This window comes from Ranitomeya imitator, chromosome 10 (assembly GCF_032444005.1).
Source record: "Ranitomeya imitator isolate aRanImi1 chromosome 10, aRanImi1.pri, whole genome shotgun sequence".
NCBI lineage: Eukaryota > Metazoa > Chordata > Amphibia > Anura > Dendrobatidae > Ranitomeya > Ranitomeya imitator.
The window spans coordinates 19,354,891-19,375,199 of record NC_091291.1 but is presented as its reverse complement, the minus strand read 5'-3'; positions in this window follow the sequence as shown (position 1 = coordinate 19,375,199).

Below are 20,309 nucleotides of genomic sequence, written 5' to 3'. Positions count from 1 at the left end.
CTCCTTGTGTCCTAAATGCATCTCCAAGGCTTCTAGAAGATCAGCGTGAACCGTCCTGCTCTTCTATGGTCAATTGCTCCATATAGACACCAGGAAAAAGTAATGTTCGCATGGTGCTCATCACTTCTAACATCTGAGTCTTATTAGTGAAGATGGTGACATTAGAATCAAGGGAAGTGTCCTCTGTCCCCCATAGTCTTGGCTCTGGATCCTTGGATGGAACACTCCCTAATTCTACAACCCAACCACAGCCCTGCTGTAGGCGTACTGGATGTAGACTCAGCGGGGCCCTGATGACTGTAGAATAGTGGGGTGTTCATACTGTAAAGATTTATTGTTGCCAACCTTTCCATTATTATTACAAGGTTATTTTCAGCAATTTGAGGACATCCCACCCAAATAAAGAACAGTTTTCTTATCTGAGCTGTTTCATTGGGTTGATATGAAGGAGGGTGGTGTGCAGAAGATGGTGAGTCAACGAGAGGGTTGAGTGTTATGTTAAAAGTTGTTTATATTTTATTCCTCTGGCTGGTGTTGTACTTGGGTTCTCCTGCAGGCTTCATCTGTAAGGCCGTCCCTGGGAATGCGGGAGGCCTGTCCACCAGGGGAACCATACCACAGAGAGGGATACAGTTTGCATTACAATGGATAGTTGTCATTGTGATTAGTTCACAAGTTGGGACTGTTAAGGGCAGTTTTATAGAAAATGTCTTCAGAGTTAGAGCCTGTCAGCCAGACAGTTTAGTCAGAGTCCATGACTCCCATCAACACATGTTCATTGGAGAGAAGGAAGGCTGATGAGACAGTGAAGCAGGTTCTAAGAAGCAGAGCTGGACGTGTTGGGTAAGTGCAAGTTTCTTCAAAGAATGAGGACACGTCTGGACGCTGGGACAGTCTTGCACTCGAGGTACTGACAGTCAAACCTGTCTCCTTGATGTGTAAGATGTCACAGAGAAATGGGAAGATGGTGGGTCTCAGGACAGCAGCTATTGCTGAAGAAGCACAGAACCAAGGAATCATCACTAACAAGAGACTAAGTCTTATTCTGTATGTTGAAGCCGTGTGTAACCAAAATGCAGAGTAAAGTTGAACCTGTTAACCCGGAACCAAGGTCTCCTGTCTTGTTTGTAGCCGAATCGTGTTCCAACGACAGAATGGTAACGAGGACTCAAAGTAAACAGGAGTATAGAACCAACTCCGTCACACTCCACTCTCAGCCCTGTTTAGAAGAGGGGTTGCAGGGCAATCAGATCAGAACTCTGTTCCGGCCCACATCAGACGCCGATATGTGTGTACCGGCCCCACTTCAGGCACATTGGATGCCATTGCTTCCTTTCTATTATGTACCATTCATACACTGACACCATGGCAAAAATCAAAGGACTGGAGTAGGTTAATGTGGCTTTATATAGAGACCTTGGGATGTACATACACATTGCGAAATATCAGAACTTTTGACCTACCGGTAACTATGTAAAGTCTGTCCTGTTTAGGGATCAGTCACATACACTAAAATCTGTTAAGCGTGCTCTACATATGTATTTCCATGTATGATGGGGGAATGAATGATTCTGGGCCCAAACTCTGATCAGAATAATCAGACTTTTTTTTAACTTGAAGGTGTGACAGAGGCCCTAGCTTGAGCTCATGTCAGACCTCTGCTGGTGAACATATTGGACTCGCCGGTCACTATCGCTGACCATCTTCGTTTAAGGCCTTAACATTCCAGGCTCCTGATCTGGTTACTCTTTGATGATCACTCTTAGGCTAAGTTCACACCAGCATCTTTAAAAACCTTAAAAAAAAATACTAAAGGGCACAGTTACGGCTCTTTTATAGTCTCTGTTAAACCCAAACTCTCCATAGAACTGGAGCCAACATGTAATTGGTGCCCAAGAAGTAAGAAGGCCCATTTCTACCTCTAAAGCAGTGGGAATTGTGCATTATGATGAGCTACTGGACTGCAAAGGACCCACATAGTGTTCTTGCACAGGAAACTTTTTTTGGTCTTGTCTGTGTCCCCCATGTGCCTTAGAATCTGTATTGGGCCCCAGCCACCAGTCACTTGGTCTTGGGGTGTTCCTCTCCTGAGTTTGGTTCCTATAATTCTTAAGTTGCCACCTTGGCTCTCCTGTACGGTGTTCATTTTAGGACATGGTCACAAATCAAACTCAAACATCAGAAATACTCTGTCTGATACCTCGTTCTGATACTTGAGTCTGATACCTGAGTCTGATACCTGAGTCTGATACTTGACTCTGATACTTGACTCTGATACCTGACTCTGATACCTGACTCTGATACCTGACTCTGAAACTTGACTCTGATACCTGACTCTAATACCTGACTCCGATACCTGACTCTGATACTTGACTCTGATACCTGACTCTGATACCTGACTCTGATACTTGACTCTGATACCTGACTCTGATACCTGACTCTGATACCTGACTCTGATACCTGACTCTGATACCTGACTCTGATACCTGACTCTGATACTTGACTCTGATACCTGACTCTGATACCTGACTCTGATACTTGACTCTGATACCTGACTCTGAAACTTGACTCTGATACCTGACTCTGATACCTGACTCCGATACCTGACTCTGATACTTGACTCTGATACCTGACTCTGATACCTGACTCTGATACTTGACTCTGATACTTGACTCTGATACTTGAGTCTGATACATGAAATTAGTAAAATTAGTAAAATTAGCTAAAATTAGTACCTGGGATCACTTGAGCTTGTGGTGCAATGGTAAGGTCGACGGCTGTAGTGTCTAGACGCAGGATCCGTTTTTTTCCGCCGGATCGGTTTTATTTTTCTGCCGGATCCGTTTTTGTCGGCCGGATCCGTTTTTTTTCCGCCAGATCCGTTTTTTTCTGCAGGATCCGTTTTTTTTTTACGCCGGATCCGTTTTTTTACACTGGATCCGTTTTTTTTACGCCGGATCCGTTTTTTTTTCACCGGACCCGTTTTTTTTACGCCGGATCTGTTTTCTTTAGCCTGATCCGTTTTTTTCCGCCGGATCTGTTTTTCTTCCGCCGGATCTGTTTTCTTCGCCGGATCCGTTTAACGCCGAATCCGTTTTTTTTCGCCAGATCCGTTTTTTTTCTGCCGAATGTTTTTTTTACGCCATATCCATTTTTTTACGCCGGATTCGTTTTTTTTTTTTACGCCGGATACGTTTTATTTACACCGGATTTTTTTTTTCGCCGGATCCGTTTTTTTTCGCCTGATCCGTTTTTTTCTACCGCATCTGTTTTTTTATTGCCATATCCATTTTTTACGCCGGATCCGTTTTTTTTTTACGCCGGATCCGTTTTATTTTACACCGGATTTTTTTTTTCGCCGGATCCGTTTTTTTCGCCTGATCGTTTTTTTTCTGCCGGATCTGTTTTTTTACGCCATATCCATTTTTTATGCCGGATCCGGTTTTTTTTACGCTGGATCCGTTTTTTTTACACCGGATTTTTTTTTTTCGCCGGATCCGTTTTTTTTTCGCCTGATCCATTTTTTTTTACGCCGAATCCGTTTTTTTTCGCCTGATTATTATTATTATTATTATTTATTTATATAGCACCATTGATTCCATGGTGCTGTACATGAGAAGGGGTTACATACAAGTTACAAATATCACATACAGTAAACAAACTAACAATGACGGACTGATACAGAGGGGCGAGGACCCTGCCCTTGCGGGCTTACATTCTACAGGATTATGGGGAAGGAGACAGTAGGTTGAGGGTTGCAGGAGCTCCGGTGTTGGTGAGGCGGTAGCTCAGGTGTTGGTGAGGCGGTAGCTCCGGTGTTGGTGAGGCAGGAGCTCCGGTGTTGGTGAGGCAGTAGCTCAGGTGTTGGTGAGGCGGTAGCTCCGGTGTTGGTGAGGCGGTAGCTTCGTTGGTGATGAGGCAGCAGCGGTGTCAGTGCAGGCTGTAGGCTTTCCTGAAGAGATGAGTTTTCAGGTTCCGTCTGAAGGATCCGACTGTGGTTGATAGTCGGACGTGTTGGGGCAGAGAGTTCCAGAGGATGGGGATTTTTTTTTACGCTGGATCCGTTTTTTCCGCCGGCAGAAGAAAAACAGATCCGGCGTAAAAAAACGGATCCGGCGTAAAAACAAACGGATCCGGCGTAAAAAAAAAACGGATCCGGAAGAAAAAAATGGATCCGGCGAAAAAGCGGATTTGGCGTAAAAAAAACGGATCCAGCGAGAAAAAACGGATTTGGCGTAAAAAAAAAACGGATCTGGCAAAAAAAATGGATATGGCGTTAAAAAAAACCAGAGCCGGCAGAAAAAAACGGATCCGGCAAAAAAAACTGGATTCGGCGTAAAAAAACGGATCCGGCAAAAAAAACGGATCCGGCGGAAGAAAAACGGATCCGGCGTAAAAAAACGGATCCGTCAAAAAAAACGGATCCGGCGTAAAAAAAATGGATCCGGCGAAAAAAAACGGATCCGGCACAAAAAAACGGATCTGGCGTAAAAAAAACGGATCCGGCAAAAAAAAACGGATCTGGCAGAAAAAACCCCGGATCTGGTGAAAAAAAACGGATCCGGTGTAAAAAAAACAGATCCAGTGTAAAAAAAACGGATCCGGCGTAAAAAAAAGGGATCCGGCGTAAAAAAACGGATCCGGCGTAAAAACAAACGGATCAGGCGTAAAAAAAAAAACGGATCCGGAAGAAAAAATGGATCCGGCGAAAAAAACAGATTCGGCGTAAAAAAAACGGATCCAGCGAAAAAAAACGGATTTGGCGTAAAAAAAAACGGATCCAGCGAAAAAACGGATCCAGCAAAAAAAACGGATCTAGGGAAAAAAAACGGATCCGGTGTAAAAAAAACGGATCCGGCGTTAAAAAAACGGATCCGGCGAAAAAAAATGGATATGGCGTTAAAAAAAAACAGTCGGCAGAAAAAAACGGATCCGGCAAAAAAAACCGGATTCGGCGTAAAAAAACAGATCCGGCAAAAAAAAAAAGGATCCGGCGAAAAAAAACGGATCCGGCAGAAAAAAACGGATCTGGCGTAAAAAAAACAGATACGGCAAAAAAAAAAACGGATCTGGCACAAAAAAACCCCCGGATCTGGCGAAAAAAAACGGATCCAGTGTAAAAAAAACAGATCCAGCGTAAAAAAACGGATCCGGCGTAAAAACAAACGGATCAGGCGTAAAAAAAAACGGATCCGGAAGAAAAAAATGGATCCGGCGAAAAAAACGGATTTGGCGTAAAAAAACGGATCCAGCAAAAAAAACCGGATTTGTCGTAAAAATGGATCCGGCGAAAAAACGGATCCGGCAAAAAAAAACGGATCTGGCGAAAAAAACCGGATCCGGTGTAAAAAAAACGGATCCGGCGTTAAAAACGGATCCGGCGTAAAAAAATGGATATGGCGTTAAAAAAAACAGCCGGCAGAAAAAAACGGATCCGGCAAAAAAAACTGGATTCGGCGTAAAAAAAACAGATCCGGCGAAAAAAACGGATCCGGCGGAAGAAAAACGGATCCGGTGTAAAAAAAAAACGGATCCGTCAAAAAAAACGGATCCGGCGTAAAAAAAATGGATCTGGCAAAAAAAACGGATCCGGCAGAAAAAAACGGATCTGGCGTAAAAAAACGGATCCGGCAGAAAAAAAACGGATCTGGCAGAAAAAAAAACGGACGTGGCGAAAAAAAACGGATCCGGTGTAAAAAAAACAGATCCAGTGTAAAAAAAAACGGATCCGGCGTAAAAAAAAAAGGATCCGGCGTAAAAAAAGGATCAGGCAGAAAAAAACCGGAGTCGGCAGACAAAAACGGATCCGGCGGACAAAAACGGATCCGGAAAAAAAAACGGATCCGGCCGACAAAAACGGATCCGGCAGAAAAATAAAACCGATCCGGCGGGAAAAAAAAGGATCGTCGGAAAAAAAACGGATCCTGCGTCTAGAGGCTACAGCCGTCGGCATTACCATTGCACCACAAGCTCAAGTGATCCCAGGTACTAATTTTAGCTAATTTTACTAATTTCATGTATCAGAATCAAGTATCAGACTCAGGTATCGGAGTCAAGTATCAGAGTCAGGTATCAAAGTCAAGTATCAGAGTCAGGTACCAAAGTCAAGTATCAGAGTCAAGTATCAGAGTCAAGTATCAGAGTCAGGTATCAAAGTCAAGTATCAGAGTCAAGTATCAGAGTCAGGTATCAAAGTCAAGTATCAGAGTCAAGTATCAGAGTCAAGTATCAGAATGAGGTATCAGACAGAGTATTTCTGATGTTTGACTTTGATTTGTGACTTTGATATGTGAAAGTCAGGTATCAGAATCAAGTATCAGAATGAGGTATCAGACAGAACATTTCTGATGTTATTTCTGATGTTTGACTTTGATTTGTGACCATGTGTGAAAGTCAGGTATAAGAGTCAAGTATCAGAATGAGGTATTAGACAGAGTACTTCTGATGTTTGACTTTGATTTGTGACCATGTCCTAAAATGAACACCGTACTCCTGCTCGAGGTCATTCCTACTGCTATGAACTTGATTTAGGGTACCGTCACACAGTGCAATTTTGATCGCTACGACGGCACGATTCGTGACGTTCGAGCGATATAGTTACGAGATCGCAGTGTCTGACACGCTCCTGCGATCAGGGACCCCGCTGAGAATCGTACGTCGTAGCAGATCGTTTGAAACTTTCTTTCGTCGTCTAGTGTCCCGCTGTGGCGGCATGATTGCATGGTGTAACATATATCGTATACGATGTGCGCATAGTAACCAACGGCTTCTACATCGCACATACGTCATGAAATTATCGCTCCAGCGTCGTAGATTGCAAAGTGTGACAGCAGTCTACGACGCTGGAGCGATATTGTTACGACGCTGGAGCGTCACGGATCGTACCGTCGTAGCGATGAAAATTGCACTGTGTGACGGTACCCTTAGGTGCAGAAGTCCCTGGTCGGGATTTGGAGACACCCAACTTTTATCTATTTGAGGCAGCCGATCACATACATGGAGGACTGTGACAGAACCAAACTCTTCTCTATAAACACCTCTCCCCAGGCATCGCACTTTCAACTGTATCGGCTTCCCTTCGTCATCATTCTCACTGGGCGTCTAAACTCTGTCTCAGCAGGGGGAGATGTGAAGATTTTTTTTTTAAACATATATAGCTCAATGGGGGTCCATTATACTCTTTGCAGGGCTATGTGGCGGCCATTATAGCGTGTGGAGAGCTTTGTGGGGGCCATTATAGCGTGTGGAGGGTTATGTGGGGGTCATTATAGTGTGTGGGGTCATAGCATGTGGAGGGTTGTGGCGGCCATTATAGCACATGGAGGGTTGTGTGGGGGTCATTATAGCATGTGGAGGGTTATGTGGCAGCCATTATAGCACGTGGATGTGACACCCCAGGGTCCTAGTCATCACAGTGGCATTGTTTTCCTCATGGGGAGAGTGATGTCACGCTTGGAAGCAAAGGAAGATCTCTTTTATCAGGTAAACACAAGCATACAACATGTTCACACTCCAGGCCAGAAGGGGGAGCCTTATATATACATTCTGGTCTGCAGGGAAAGTCAGTTGGTGAGAGGACAGTGAAGCAGGAAGATGTGCTAAGTGGGGGCTCCCTGTCAGAGGGGGCTAGAGAGAGATTGCCAGAAGGGAGCTTGTCGAGGAACTTCAGCTAGGTGGTGCTGGTAATAAAGGAGTATAGCTGAGCAGACGTGGGAGTCTGCAGCTCCTGGCAGAAAGAGAGATAAAGAACTGAGGGGCCGTGCAGCCAGAGTTGATGCAGTTCTTGGATAGTGAGGTACAGAAGGAAGAACAGCGTTTAGGGAGCGTGCAGGAGAGCAAAGCACAGGCGAGTGACACCAGGGGAGGACAGCTACGATTGAGCTATCTCCCTGCGAAGCGCAGATACCGGTAGCCAAAAGACCGAGGTTGTGAGGGACTCCAAGACTTACAGCAGAAACCGGCAGGACAGCTGAACTACACGTAACCTGTTCGTCCTAATACCCCGGAGACACAGTGGCGCATAAAAAGCCCGGGTCACGATAGAGACCCTGTAAAAAGGCTTGAGCCACCTGTCATAGGGGTTTGTGTCCCACCTTTATGGAGGACAGAGATTTCTGTGAGGACCTTGCCAGAAGCCACAGGCAGTAAGGGACTACAACACCACGGCGCTAAGAGGAAGGCTTTTAACTCCACCTGGTAAAGGGGACTCTGAATTTGCTTCCAAGCCGGCAGGACCCAGCCTGTACCTGTGATCTGGTTCCCCTGGACTGCGGTTGCTTGAAGCCTACAGTAAACCAGGTAAAGAGACTGCAAACCTGTGTCCCCCGTTCTTTACTGCACCATCTCCATCTACACACGGGAGCCCTGGGGATACACATCACCTGTGGGAAGTGGTACCCCACGGCTGTGGCAGGCGACTCATGGAGGGTTATGTCGCGGCCATTATAGCACATGGAGGGTTGTGTGTGGGTCATTATAGCATGTGGAGGGTTGTGTGAGGGTCATTATAGCATGTGTAGGGCTATGTGGTGGCCATTATAGCGCATGGAGGGTTATGTGGGGGCGATTATAGCGCATGCAGGGTTGTGTGAGGGTCATTATAGCATGTGGAGGGCTATGTGGGGGCGATTATAGCGCATGGAGGGTTGTGTGTGGGTCATTATAGCATGTGGAGGGCTATGTGGTGGCCATTATAGCACGTGGAGGGTTATGTGGGGGCGATTATAGCGCATGGAGGGTTGTGTGAGGGTCATTATAGCATGTGGAGGGCTATGTGGTGGCCATTATAGCACGTGGAGGGTTATGTGGGGGCGATTATAGCGCATGGAGGGTTGTGTGAGGGTCATTATAGCATGTGGAGGGCTATGTGGGGGCGATTATAGCGCATGGAGGGTTGTGTGTGGGTCATAATAGCATGTGGAGGGTTGTGTGAGGGTCATTATAGCATGTGGAGGGCCATGTGGGGGCGATTATAGCGCATGGAGGGTTGTGTGTGGGTCATTATAGCATGTGGAGGGTTGTGTGAGGGTCATTATAGCATGTGGAGGGCTATGTGGTGGCCATTATAGCGCATGGAGGGTTATGTGGGGGCGATTATAGCGCATGGAGGGTTGTGTGAGGGTCATTATAGCATGTGGAGGGCTATGTGGGGGCGATTATAGCGCATGGAGGGTTGTGTGTGGGTCATTATAGCATGTGGAGGGCTATGTGGTGGCCATTATAGCACGTGGAGGGTTATGTGGCGGCTATTATAGTGCATGGAGGGTTATGTGGGGACGATTATAGCGTGTGGAGGGCTGTGTGGGGGCAGGAGGAACATTACTTGGTAAGGCTTGCAAAGTTGTGAGATATGCTCTTTAGTGCCAATGCTGAATACTAATTTTTTGTTTGTTTGTTAGTTTGTTTTTGGTGGTGGGCCAATCACGACTACTGCTATGGGTCCCTATGATTTCTACGTCCATGCTTGCCACTACTTGGTAGCATACATCTCTATAACTGACACCGGGAGGAGGTAAACGAGCCCTTACGTCACCTGTCTGCCACACTGATCACTCCTAAGCTCTTGCAGTATCACACGACCGAGCAATCCTCACCGGTGTACAATGTAGAATGCACGGCTGAAAATAACCAGACAAAATATAGACCTGTGCCCGGAGCAGACGTCCATGTGCAGGCTGGAAACAACCGATGAAATGTGTGTATCATGTTTCCTCTGGCAGGAACAATACAACATCATAGTGCACCAGAATAGCAGACACGAGGGAGGCTAGAATCCACCTTCACCCTCCTGCATATGGATTATTGCAACACACACTACTGTGTGCCTGCTTATATAAAAATCATGACTTGTTAGTGGCAGCAGGGGGCAGTAGAACTCTACGTGATAGACAGCACATTAGCGAGTATCAATATCTTCCAAACCATAAGCATTATATGATCGGATGTTAGTAGCACATGACTATGTGTCAGTAAATGGCCAAAAAACTAGTAATTACAATGGAAACTCCATCAGAGCCTAAACCCTATGAGAGACAGGGAGTCAAAAATCCAAAATATAATTTGTTTAAAACGGAACTAAAAAGTTTATTATACAAAATGACAAATACTGGCACAAAATACATGTATAAAAACAGTTCAAGGTGATGGCACACGATATCAAATTGCTGCAGTTACGCACTTATTACGGTATATAGTAGGTTTGGGCAGCAAAAACAAGCAAATGGGGGCAAAGAAGCCCAAAAATATGGTGACCGTCTACATGAAGTCACACGTGTGACCACGATGAAAGTAGGCGATGGTGCTACATGGATACCGCAACATCATACATATTACACCATACATTTGTAGTAAACATCCTCCCAAATACTCTATATGTAAAATAGCACAATGCTGCAATTGATACATATCATGGATATTAGGAGATGAAAAAAAATCAAACATTAAGATGCATATAGAGATGGGGGAGCAAATAATGAAGGTAAGTACACTGCTCAAAAAAATAAAGGGAACACTAAAATCCCACATCCTAGATATCACTGAATTAAATATTCCAGTTGCAAATTTGTATTCATTGCATAGTGGAATGTGTTCAGAACAATAAAACATAACAATTGTCAATGTAAATTACAACTAATATCCCATGGAGGTCTCGATTTGGAATGATACTCAAAATCAAAGTGGAAAATCAAATTGCAGGCTGATCCAATTTCAGTGGAAATGCCTCATGAGTCATGACAAGGAAAAGATGCTCAGTAGTGTGTGTGGCATCCACGTGCCTGTATGACCTCCCTACCACGCCTGGGCATGCTCCTCAGGTATCTCCTCCCAGACCTGGACTAAAACATCCACCAACTCCTGGACAATCTGTGGTGCAATGTGATGTTGGTGGATGGAGCGAGGCATGATGTCCCAGATGTGTTCAATAGGATTCAGGTCTGGGGAACGGGCGGGCCAGTCCATAGCTTCAATGTCTTCATCTTGCAGGAACTGCTGACACTCTCCAACCACATGAGGTCTGGCATTGTCCTGCATTAGGAGGAACCCAGGGCCAACCGCACCAGCATATGGTCTCACAAGGGGTCTGAGGATCTCATCTCGGTACCTAATGGCAGTCAGGCTACCTCTGGCGAGCACATGGAGGGCTGTGTGGCCCTCCAAATTAATGCCACCCCACACCACTACTGACCCACTGCCAAACCGGTCATGCTGAAGGATGTTGCAGGCAGCAGATCGCTCTCCACGGCGTCTCCAGACTCTGTCACATCTGTCACATGTGCTCAGTGTGAACCTGCTTTCATCTGTGAAGAGCACAGCGCCAGTGGAGAATTTGACAATCCTGGTGTTCTGTGGCAAATGCCAAGTGTCCTGCACGGTGTTGGGCTGTGAGCACAACCCCCATCTGTGGACATCGGGCCCTCAGACCTTCCTCATGGAGTCAGTTTCTAACCATTTGTGCAGACTGGAGGTCATTTTGCAGGGCTCTGGCAGTGCTCCTCCTTTTCCTCTTTGAACAAAGGATGAGGTAGCGGTCCTGCTGCTGGGCTGTTGCCCTCCTACGGCCCCCTCCACATCTCCTGGTGTACTGGCCTGTCTCCTGGTAGCGCCTCCAGCCTCTGCACACTACGCTGACACCTCGCATTGATGTGCCATCCTGGATGAGCTGCACTACCTGAGCCACTTGTGTGGGTTGTAGAGTCCGTCTCATGCTATCACGAGTGTGAAAGCACAACCAACATTCAAAAGTGACCAAAACATCAGCCAGAAAGCATTAGTACTGAGATGTGGTCTGTTGTCCCCACCTGCAGAACCACTCCTTTATTGAGGGTGTCTGGATAATTGCCAATAATTTCTGTTGTCTATTTCATTTGTACAACAGCATGTGAAATTGACTGTCAATCAGTGCCGCTTCCTAAGTGGACAGTTTGATTTACTTGGAGTTAGATTCTGTCATTTAAGTGTTCCCTCTATTTTTTTGAGCAGTGTGTATCAAAAGGCTTCTGAGGAAGTGAATCACAAAACGTGCGTCAGGGTGGTGGGGGCACCTACATCAGACTCTGCTCATACTTGTAAGTTTATTATATTTCAACATGTTTAGCTTCTTGTGCACTTGGACCTAAAGTACCTTGCATTTTTTTTTTTTAAAAAAAAGCCCTTTATATGATTTCACTATATATTATCTTCGTGCATGCTTCTTAGCAGCAGTTTTTTTTATTTACTAAGCCCTTTTCAGCATTCCATCATGCTTGTATTTCATGTGTATGTGAAGCCACAGCACACTAGATTTATATTAAGTACTTCACGTGCATTTGAAGCTATAACACATTGTATGAACAATTAGCACTTTAGGATTATATTATATGCGTTATTTTGCACGCTTCCTAGCAGCATTTTTTATTGTTACCTTTTTTTTATTTTTAGTTTTTTGTTACATTTTTAGCATTTAAAATATATCCATGTGAACTTGGACTTAGTCTAAGATGAACTAAGGTCTCCCTTGACTGCTGTCAGATTTGCAGCCTCTGATTTGGCATTAACGTTTCTATTTGTTCTGGAATGTTCTAATTCTAATCATGTTTAATAATAAAAAAAAATATAGATTAATTCTCTATTCTTGTACTTAAGCTCTTTTTTCTTTTGAGGTAATAGAAATATTTGATGTAAGAATTTCTACTTGACCCCCGGAGGTTTAATCCTTCCATAGTGTGCTGCTTTTGTCTGCAGTTTCCACCAATGACTCTTCTTTCATTAGGAATCCTGGCCACACATTAATTTGAATAAGCGGGGTAATAAAGGGTTAGAGATAAGGGGCGCAGATTATTGAACGAGATACCAAGTTGCAGAGCACATATTTGGTTATACAAGGACGTCCAAAAATAAGAGCTGAGCAAACACAACGGGGAAAAGCTCCTAACGATAAGCATCGGCCGGGCTATAATAAACCATTATCAAAGCTCCTCAGGTGTAAAGTCAATTTTAGGGCAAAGTCAATTACACAGAGATCCAATAGTTTATAATGTCTGCCATATAGATGAACCCTGGCACATACACGGCGTGACGCTGAGATATCGGCTCTGTGCAGACCTCCCCTCTGATCCATCTACTCTACCGCTTTGTCTATGTCGGTCTTCACTGTGGTTCCGACATTCTAGGTCGGGGATAACGAGTCAATTGGTAAAATACGGACTTTGAGGCTTTGCCCCAGGAACAATCCGTAAAAAAAAATCACACCAAAAAACTCACTTCTGGGTGGGGGTCTTCATAAATATCTTCCCAGGACATGCCTAAACTTGACAAGATTGTTTCTAAATATTTCGAAACAGACCTGAAAAATTTGGGATTTTGCAGTTTACGTTCATAGTTGCATAGTTATTAAGATTGAAGGAGGACTTTAAGTCTATCTAGTTCAACCCATAGCCTAACCTAACATGCCCTAACATGTTGATCCAGAGGAAGGCAAAAAAAAACCATGTGGCAAAGAGTAAGCTCCACCTCGGGGAAAAAAATTCCTTCCCGAATGTGGTTCTGGTATTTCATTCATGGATCATGATAGACGGTATGCCTCCCAACCGTCCTGGAGTCAGCAGGGCAGTCCCGGATTTGAGGGCATGTTGCGTCTTCCACTGTCTCAGCCTCTTTAGGACACAGTTTACTGTGGTGGTGGATCAGGGAGCCGTCGGCTCCTCTCTCCACCGTTCACTTGTGTCATCTGAGTCTCAGCACAGAAGGTGTATTGATGTCACCACATCTCACCTGCTGCTCTGGACACAGACCCAGCGCGTAGCGAAGAACTTCTCCATTCTTTGGAGAAACGGGGCTAGGGGAGCATTTGTTATTGGGTTGAGGGGGAGAAAGGGGCAATGTACTGTGCGTCGAGGATGTGTACTGTGGAGCATCGATGGTGGGCATCATACTCTATCGCAGTGTTCCCCAACTCCGGTCCTCAAGAGCCACCAACAGGTCATGTTTTCAGGATTTCCTTAGTATTGTCCAGGTGATGCAATTATCACCTCTTCAATTCTAAGGAAATCCTGAAAACATGACCTGTTGGTGGTTCTTGAGGACTGAAGTTGGGAAACACTGCTCTATCGGAAAGCACTGGAGTATCATAATGTGTGGAAGGCACCGTGGGGGCTTCATAGTACTGTGTGGGGGCACTAGAGCCAACATACTGTGTGATCACAGTGGGGGCATAATACTGCACGGAGGTCTTAAAATGGGAATCAAATAACGCAAGTGAACTAAGGGGTAGCGATAAGCGAGTATACTCGTTGCTCGGGTTTTCCCGAGAACGCTCGGGTGGTCTCCGAGTATTAGTTAGTGGACATGATTACCAAAGGGGTGGCCCGAGAACTTACACAGGTCCCGAGTCAACGGATCTTTTTCACTGTTTACAAGGCAGAGCGCCACACGCTTGGTGGTGGCTGCTAATGGTATTGCAGCCCAGTCCCATTCACATCAATAGGACTGAGCTGCAATACCTGGAGCAGCCACTACTGAACATGTGGCGCTGTAACTCGTATAGAGAGCACCACCATGGCTTCTTTAATCAGACGATCCCATAAAATATGGTAAGGATGAAGAACCCCAAAGGGATCTGGGAAAGCTGTTAGCCCCCCATAAATGAACTGTAATGGAGGCTTTATCTTGAGATTTTGATTATAGTGGAAGATTAATGATTTATAGCCCAGAATTGATGTAGTCATAACTGTCTGCAGGTGTGCGGCATAGCTGGCGATGACACACGGGATGTGGGAATATTCATCCTCTGAGAAACAAAGACATTAATGCATCGGGTGCAGTAAATGAATGGCAATCATTGATCGTCAGCTCCGCGGACGACTTATTAGCCACTTGTCACTTTACGCACCCGGCTATGAATAAGTCCTTTGTTGGTGCAGGTCGTTGCGGACATAAATGTGGTGAGATATGAGAACCGGTCTCTTGACGTGTGATTGTTATTTCTTAATTATGTCGCTTCACGTTCCAAAACACACAGACAATGGAAAATTTACTCTTGTTTGGAAAAATCACCAAACCTGAAAATTAATTTCCTCCTAGAATTGGCACTGTTATGCCAACATTGTGATGGGGACATTTTACTAGCGACAGTCCTACTTTGGCTTCCATAGCTTAGGACATGGTGTGTTGGGTCCTTGGTTGGTATTGTGGATCCATGGCACTGCCGTAAGGGTACTCAAAAAAGGGGCAATTGTTGGTACTGTCATACCGCCCCTATGGTACTGGAAACATGACATAGCGTATACAGTTATGGGGACACTGGATAAGAGGGGTTCTTATGGCGCATACAGGCTGGCACTGATACCGGGCTAAAAGGAAAAGCATATGTCTGCGTCAGCTGCTGTTGGTACTTCTAGGGTGATAGTGTAGCTAAAATATTGATATTACAGAATATACTGCATTGCAGGACTGTTACCGGGGTATAGTCTTGGCTGCCACTTGTAGAGTGGTCTCCCCTGGTATTTGCCCTGTTTTTGGCACTGTTATAGCAATATTGTCTGGTTCGTGGCTGGCTAGTCCTTTTTTTTATCTAGTACTTTTTTTCTAATATAATTATATCTGCAGTGTTGTCAGTACTGTCATAACAACATCCTAACAAAAAAAAAAATATGCCTAAAGAGTTTTATATTCAGAATGTATTATTTTTAATGATCATTCATGTAAAAAAGTGTACAAAAATAACACCCCCCAAAAATAGAGTAATGTGATAATTACTGTACTTGCAAAAATCTCAAATCCCAGGAGAAAAGAAGCTAATATGCACGTACAAAACTATGTATCCTCTCTGAATAAAAAAAAAATTCACTTACACAATATATATAAGGTGCAGGTTACCAGGATTCAAACAAATAAATACCAAAACCCCCTGAGGAAGCCGGGTTATGGCGAAACGTGTAGGACCATCCTTTCCCTCACAGAGATTTCCTTCTTATACCCTGGATTTAGTATTGATTTGGTCTAAGGAAGATGCTCATAGAATCCTAGAATGTTGGAGTTGGAAAGGACCTCCTGGGTCATCGTGTCCGACCCCCTGCTCAATGCAGGAGTCATTAAACCATCTCAGACAGATATCTGTCCAGCCTTCCATTGAAGGAGAACTCGCCACCCCTCCTGGCTGCCTGTTCCACTCATTGATCATCCTCACTGTCAAAAAAGTTTTTCCTATTATCTAATCTGTATCTTCTCAGTTTCAAAAAGTATTTTTTTTTGTGAGAACCTCCCCAAGGTCTCGATCCCACAGCCTTCCATATCCCAGGCAGGAGCTGAACATATTGAGCCAAGAGCTCGGGTGATAGAAGATTGAAGATGGAGGCATCGGGTCACTTACGGAGATGCCGGGGAGTGCTTTTCTTTTTTTTTTTATCTCTTCCCAACGGTTTCAATTTGCAGCAAATTTATTCAATGCAGATCAAATTTTTCTTTTGGATCGGGGCGAATCTTCCCAAATCGAATATTCTATCAGCGATGTATCTGGGCCTCCGTTCTATGATTAGCTCCGTAGCAGCCAAAAGTCTGAAGACATCCATCGAGCATGTGCCATCCAGTGCCAAAAACACAATTTCTCGTTAGTCCGGCGGCATAATGTCGTGCAGGCAAATCTTTACCGCTAATTAAAGGGCCACTGTCTTCTGAACTCGCTTTCGGGACAGCTTCACTCTCACGTGAAACCGTTTTCTTTATAGCCAGTTCTTATGCGACTTCCAAGAATAATTCAGTGACTCAGAAAGACATGCGATTGATCTAATTTCCTTCCTAGGAAACTTTTTTCGGCCTGTGCGGGTGGTTGACGAAGTTATATAGTCATGAAAAGAGTAGAGAAGTGTCACCTACGTGACTGACAAAATAGTAAATCATCTCCAGGCGGAGTGAGGATCTCATGATCGCGAGAGACACGTTTTATCCACATTGTGGATGCCTCCATCTTGTAACGTAAAGACCAGATGTGACAGATCTGGATTGATTATGATGGGTTTACCCTCTATACCATGACTATATTAGCCATTGTGCTTCCTATATATACCGAAAAAGTAAAACATCAAACTATGTTTCTTTGGGGAAAATTGACGCCATCATGGTTGACCTGATCTGCATTGCTTTGACTGGAAGAACTTCCAACAGGAATTGGAAGGAGGACTATAGGTTTGGGGAAACCTTATCAGGGTAGCCTTACGTGTATGTCCCCTTAAATCCAGAAATGTGTGCAGACCACCACCCAGTTGTCATATCATGCTTTTCCTGCACGACTGCTGTGAGAACCAAGAAGACGAGGCAGGACACAAACAAGGGTTAAGACGACTTTCCCGTTCCTGCCCCAGGGGACACTTGACATTTTTCTTCACCTGTCTGCGTCTTCCCGCTTACTTCCTTTTGGAAAATTACCCTGAATCAAGTGCACACTTTGTTTTACTTAAGATCTTGAACTTTGCAAAACGAGGCGCGAGGATTAAACGAAGGAACCCACGGATGAGACTCCAGATATAATCTACGTGATGTTTTTATGGGAGTTATTCCCACCTTGGCCGATATTACATGAATGACAACAATTCATAACGCATCGTTACACAACACCAGTCTGTAAGCATTTGGAAAATTTTTAGAACCCTACGAAGAGGGCTACTCGGAGATTTGGCTGCTCGACTTAAAAGTCCTTCTGAATTTGGATGTCGTATGACTGTTTTAGATTTATAATTTGGCTCTAAAGACATAAAAAGGAAAACACAAAGAAAATGGCAAACCAGTCGCAGTCCATCAGATCTTACATTGCGGTCCACGATGGCAAAGTCAAAGTCTAGAAGGTTTGGGATTTCGCATCGGTCACATTGCAGTCAAGAACATTGACCAACATAAAAAATGACGCTACGATGTCGCTCACCTAAAGGCAACCAAAATTTGTCGATTCTCATGAAACATCTGGTTGGCACACAATATGATGACCCCACAGCCATCACGAACATAGTATGCTGAATTCATTAAGCCCCCAAATAGTATACTGCCACCACAGCGGTTCCACATTTCTATGATGCCCTCAATGTCCCCAAGACATAATATGATGGCTCTACACCCCCCCCACACATTATGATGCCCCCAGTTCCCCAGACAGTATGCTGCCTCAGTGATGACCCTAAACAGTGTGATGGACCACACAGACCCCTACAAAGTATGATGTTCTCACAGTATCTCCCAGACAGTATGATGCCCCCACTGTGCCACCAAACAATATGATTCCCCCAAGTTCCCCCAGAACGCATAATGCTCACACATTCTTTGATGTCTCCACAACAAACCCCCCACATTTTGTGATGCCCTTATGTTCCCAAACAGTATGCTGCCTCTACAGCATCCCTCCCCCACACAGTATGATACCCCCATAGTATATTCCCCACATCCACAAAATGGTGCCCCTACACCCAATGACAGTCTTTGCTGAAAAATGTATAAAAAATTCACCCATTCGTGCTCTTGCGATGAGTGGAGCAGATGTAACGGTCTTCTCCAATCTGTGCCCTGTGTGGTTTGGCCCGGCGGGTGTGATTTAGTGACGCCATCACCCTCGCCGTGCCAAGCTGTAGATGTAGGGCACAGGCTGCATGTTGACTCGGGGAGCTGACCTCAGCCACCAATGTTTGCCAATACTCACAAATTTAGAAGGACTGGCCCCATTTTTCAGAAACATCCTGTTTGCTTAAAGGGCATTGCAGCATCGTCGCGGCCGGTGAGAGTCGTGGTTGCTATGGGAGCTGGGGCCTAACAATGGCCGCCAGACCTGTCATCTTCACACACCTATTAGAAATGCAAAATGAAGTAAAAATAGGTTTTATTAATCACTCGAGCTCTAACATTTAGTGGACTAGGCCTCGCCAAACACATGCCCCCGCGAGCCCTTGTTGTTGGACGTGGTCTGGCAGCCATCCATAAGCATCACTGACAAGTCCTTGAAGTCACATCTACGATGCAGATCGCGGCCCACAGAGAGTTTCTCCTGTCCAGCTCCCCGACAGGATGGGCACCTGGGTTACGACGCCCACGGGCGTAATTACATCCGCCATTTATAGTTCTGTGCCTGCATGTGGTGAAGTTTCTTTATTTCGGACAGCAAAGGCAAATGAGACACTTGGTTAACGTGCAATTCCCGTCATTATTAGACTCTCTTATGTGGACTCATTTTTTTAAAATATTTGACATTGGTATGGTCCGTAAATTCCTAGGAGATGGTTTTACACCTAAAGAAATATTTAAATATCTTGCATGTCGGACATGGCGTCTGTGGCACAGAGGACGTCAGTAGTGCACCGACAGCACTTATCCACCATAACAATAATCCCTGAAGGGCCAGGAAATGGGCCTGGTCTGGGGTCTGTCATTATTCAGGGAATCTATTCTATGTTTGTTCAGGGGGTCTGGCCTGGGTCTATGTTTGATTAGACGGTCGGGTCTGGGGACTGTAATTGTTAAGGGGGGTCTGGTCTGGAGCCTACATTGGTTTGGGGTCTGGTATGAGGGTCCTAATGTTTACTGGTTGTGGTTTGGGGTCTGTAATCATTTAGACGTCCTAGCCTGGGGTGTGTATTTGTTCAGGGGTCTGGGCTTAGCTTTATATTCAGGGGTCTGGTCTGGTATCTATGTTTGTTTAGCGGGTCTTGTCTGGATACTGTAATTGTTCAGGGGTCTGTATTTGTTTAGAGGGTCTTGTCTGGATACTGTAATTGTTCAGGGGTCTGTATTTGTTTAGAGGGTCCTGTCTGGATACTGTAATTGTTCAGGGGTCTGTATTTGTTTAGAGGGTCTTGTCTTGGTACTATAATTGTTCAGGGGTCTGTATTTGTTTAGAGGGTCTTGTCTGGGCACTGTAATTGTTCAGGGGTCTGTATTTGTTTAGAGGGTCTTGTCTTGGTACTATAATTGTTCAGGGGTCTGTATTTGCTTAGAGGGTCTTGTCTGGATACTGTAATTGTTCAGGGGTCTGTATTTGTTTAGAGGGTCCTGTCTGGATACTGTAATTGTTCAGGGGTCTGTATTTGTTTAGGGGGTCTTGTCTGGGCACTGTAATTGTTCAGGGGTCTGTATTTGTTTAGAGGGTCTTGTCTTGGTACTATAATTGTTCAGGGGTCTGTATTTGCTTAGAGGGTCTTGTCTGGATACTGTAATTGTTCAGGGGTCTGTATTTGTTTAGAGGGTCTTGTCTGGATACTGTAATTGTTCAGGGGTCTGTATTTGTTTAGGGGGTCTTGTCTGGGTCCTGTAATTGTTCAGGGTTCTGTATTTGTTTAGAGGGTCTTGTCTGGGTACTGTAA